Source organism: Octopus bimaculoides, chromosome 10 (genome assembly GCF_001194135.2).
Source record: "Octopus bimaculoides isolate UCB-OBI-ISO-001 chromosome 10, ASM119413v2, whole genome shotgun sequence".
Lineage (NCBI taxonomy): Eukaryota > Metazoa > Mollusca > Cephalopoda > Octopoda > Octopodidae > Octopus > Octopus bimaculoides.
In genome coordinates this window covers 55,159,659-55,164,357 of record NC_068990.1, presented here as the reverse complement: position 1 = coordinate 55,164,357, position 4,699 = coordinate 55,159,659, and the positions used below count along the sequence as shown (strand labels likewise).

The window sequence follows — 4,699 nt, the reverse complement described above, 5'->3', positions numbered from 1 at the left end:
AAACAAGGTTCATGAACTCATCGATGAAAATCCACTGTCACATATCGATGAATTCATGAACCTTGGTTCTTTTCCCTAAAATTATATATTTATATATATTTAATACTGTGAAACTTAATTTAATTTTAATTTTTAATAAATTGATTTTAATTGAGTTTTTACCTGTAATTTTGGATTTTTATCCCTAATATTATTATTATTATTATATATATATATATATATATATGCATGTATGTATGCACGTGTGTGTGTGTGATTATGGATGGATGAATATATTTACACATGTATATATTTACACTGTGATGCATGTGTGGACCTTGTTTTGGCATAAGTATATATACATACAATGTTTGTATATCTATACGTGTGTGCATACACCAGTTACAGGTTAAGATTCTGGAATACCCTACATATTTTTTATATGTGTGAATGTGTACATGTGTGTAAGATTATATACATTGCACACATATGTATTTATGTGTGTGTATGTATGAATATATGTATGTATACATTCATATGTATGATGTATATATGTATGCATGTCAGTATGTATGTATGAATATATGTATGTGCATGAATGCACATACCTCTGGCTACAAATATGCAGTTATTACACAAATTCAAAGCAACATAACCTGATTGTCAAAATGTTATTGTTTGTCAGAAAAGACTGTCAATGAATGCCTGACGCCAGTTGATCTGGTGTGAATCATTAGCAATAAACTGAAAAACTTCAATGATACTGTCTTGCCTAAACAAGGCCTAGATATTTTACACACACACACACACACACACACATGCACACATGAACACACATATATATATACATATCATCATCAACATCATTTAATGTCTGCTTTTCATCCTGGCATACATGTATATACATACATGTATAAACATATATATATATCTCCAGTATTCAAGTACTATTTTATCCACTTTGTTTCACATTTATGTGCGTACTCAGGTATAAATATATATACATACATACATACATACATACACATATATATATATGTATGTATGTACACATATATATGCACAAACTTATAAATATATATCTACACACACACACAAACATATATATATATACACATAAACACACATACATATATATGTGTGTTTGTGTGTATATAAACTTATATATATATGTATGTGTGTGTGTTTGTTTTATGTTTGTGTGTGAGTGCATGCGTGTGTGTGTATGCATGTGCACGCACATGTGTGCGCTCTTTTCTTTGTGCACAGATATGTACTAGATTCTATCTTTTTGAATAACTTGAATGTCTCAAGCGGGTCACTTGAATGGCAGGCTATCACAATTCTTAACCTATTTCAAAATGGTATTTTCATATTTTGCCAATATCACTGAATTAATATTGAAATTTATACTTGTTCCCAGTCTTAGTGAGCATACTGGGTGCACATACTTTCTAAAGAATCAAACCACATACAAAATTTCCCTTTATAACTGTATAACAATCTTTATTTCTCTTTTCTTCTGCCTATCCTTTCAATTAATCTCTCTCTGAAGGAATTTTTGCAGTCTATAAGTATAAAAAGGTCTTATTTTAAAGGCTTCTAATATTGCTACACCTCTCATGTATCTATAGCTTACACTGGGTACATCTTAGGGAGTGTCACTTTGTGACACTTTGAAGAATAAATTATTGGTGTATTAGGCATTTTTGTTCTTGAGCCTCAAGACTCATAAGATTGGTTACCCAGTGATTGAGATCATCTCATTTCCCATGAACAGGACAGTAGTCCATTGCATGGTGCAAGTCCAGTAATATTTGAGGGAGAGGACAAGCTGATTACATTGGTCTCAGTATTTGACTGGTACTTTATTTTATCACCCCACAAAGGGGTGAAAAGCAGTTTACCTCATTATGATTTGAACTCAGAATGCAGAGAGCTGGAAGAAATGCCACTTAGCATTTTGCTTGATGTACTAACAATTCTGCTAGCTCACCACCTTGCACCTTGCACCATGCATGGGAAGTGAAAAGAAAAAAATACATTATAAAGTTTAGAATTAAGAAAATAAATGCCTTCTTTTATCAAACATATCTGTTTAAAAGCAAATTGTGAAAGATACATTTTTCAAGATACTCAAGTATTTGTGTGACTTTTCTGATGCTCTAAATTAAATTTAAAATATCTAAATCTATGATGCCTTTCATGTGTCACCAACACTGGCCACGACCATGATTTCACTTAGCTTGACATGTCTTCTCAAGCACAGCAGTTTGCCAGAAGTTTCAATCACTTGTCATCACTTACAGAGAGAGAAAGAGAGAGAGAGAGAGAGAGAGGTATAATTCCAGTTTGGTGCCCCACCACCTGTTTTGACTTTCATAACTTTCTGAAAGAATACACATTTTTAACTGAAGCTGTGTAGTGATAGATTTTCAATGGAGTAAATTGCACTTATGTTGATATAATTTAGTAAAGTAGCAATTTAGTGTAGCACTCATGGTTATTCTGTTTGGAAGTTCAATATTCCAGCTTTTTATAACTTTTAGTCAGCTTCTAGAACCTTTGGTAGAACTATTTGGCAGGAAAATTCACAAAACTTACTTTCAAGTTTATTCTTTATTTACTTACACACCAGGTAATCTGACTGGTTGAACCATATTCATTTAGGTGTTAATTTTGGCAGTATCATAAATTTCTTATAGCTGTTCTTGATTTTATGGTAATATAGTTATGCTATATTGGTCCTAAACTATTTAAGCATGCAAGATTGATAAAAATGAAAAATAACAATCACACTAAAAGTGTCTCATATTTATCATAGGTCAGCTGTTGACCATTAATGTGACAAAAGTCATTTGAATACTCATTCAAATTTCTTTGTCAAATATAATGCTTATTTATTCACATTATTTTGAATTACTCATGCGTTATCTCATAACTTCAAAATTTCAATGTGATTGTTTGTAAGGTGAGTGTTGGCAATGAATATAGCGAAGAATTGTGGATAAAAGTAGGGGTTCACCAAGGATCAGTCCTCAGCCCCCTTTTGTTCATCATAGTCTTCCAGGCAATAACAGAGGAATTTAAGACAAGCTGCTCTGTGGATCTTCTCTATGCTGATGACCTTGCCCTTATAGCTGAATCCCTACCAGAACTAGAGAAGAAGTTTCAGGTGAGGAAGCAAGGTCTAGAATGAAAGGGTCTTAGAGTTAACCTAGCAAAAACCAAAATGTTAGTAAGTAGGAAAGTAGACAAATCACAAATCCCTTCAAGTAGATGGGCCAGATTAATCTGTAGAAAAGGCATAAGTAGAAACTAAGATGTACCCATAAAAGGTACAGCAATATTAGAGGAAGGTGTGTGGAAGGTGCACAGGTACAATTAATACTAAAAATGTACAAAAAATAGATTCCGTCACATATCAGTGAGGAAAACTAGGTTACCTAGGTGACCAAATCAGTAGCAGGGGTAGATACTCTGAGAGCATTACTACTAGAATAAAAATAGGGTGGGCAAAGTTCAGAGAGCTCCTACCTTTGCTGGTAACAAAGGCCTCTCCCTCAGAGTGAAAGGCAGACTGTATGATGCCTGTGTGTAACAGCCATGCTACATGGCAGTGAAACATAGGCTGTGACTGCTGAGGACATGCAGAGGCTTGTAAGAAATGAAGCTAGTATGCTTTGCTGGATGTCTAATGTCAGTGTGCATGCACAACTGAGTGTAAGCATCCTGAGAGAAAAGTTGGGCATAAAAGGCATCAAATGTGGATGCAAGAGAGATGACTGCACTGGTATGTTCATGTGATGCATATGGATGAGGACAGCTGTGTGAAGAAGTGTCGCACACCCATGGTGGAGGGAACCTGTGGAAGAAGTAGACCCAGGAAGACATGGGACGAGGTGGTGAAGCATGATTTTGAAATGTTGGGTCTCACAGAGGCAATGACAAGTGGCTGAGACCTTTGGTGATATAGCATGTTTGAGAAAACTGATCAAGCCAAGTGAGATAGTAGTCATGCTGTTGACAGCGTTATGTCAATGGCTTTTTATTTGCCGGTGGCACATGAAAAGCACCCACTACATTCTTGGAGTTGTTGGTGTTAGGAAGAGCATCCAGTTGTAGAAACCTTGCCAAATCAGATTGAAAGAAATTAACCTAGCATGGTCTGCTGGATGGGTAATGTCAGTGTGCATGCATGACAGAGTGTAAATGATTTAAGAGGAAAACTGTGTATAAGAGGCAGCAAATGTTGTGTGCAAGAGAGAGAGGACTATGCTGATTTGGTCATGTGATACATATGGATGAGGACAGCTGTGTAAAGATATGCTGAACTCTAATTTTGGAGGGCATCTATGGAAGGTGTAGACCCAGGAAGACATGGAACGAAGTGGGGAGAAAGGATCTTTGGACACAAGGCCCATGGCCTCACTGAAGAAAAGACAAAGGACTGGAAGATGTGGCGATTTGCTGTACTAGTTATGATGCATCAAGCTAAGTAAAATCATTGTTTTTCTCTCATGCAGGCTTGTCCTTTCAGGTGCTGGTGGCATGTAAAAAGCACATAGAAACCATGCCACAAGAGACAAGTGGAGTTTGGACAGCTCCCTGCTTGCCAGCTCCATGTCATACCATCCAACCCATACCAGCATGGAAAGCAGACATTAAGCAATGATGATGATGTATATATATATATGTATATATATATATATATATATAT

General features: G+C 35.6%; 1 protein-coding gene across 2 annotated transcripts in view; it reads left to right on the top strand.

Annotated features, from left to right (window-relative positions):
- LOC106872589 (myosin-VIIa) overlaps positions 1-4,699 on the top strand; it is a 99,496-nt gene that overhangs the window by 46,986 nt on the left and 47,811 nt on the right. The window lies entirely within an intron of this gene.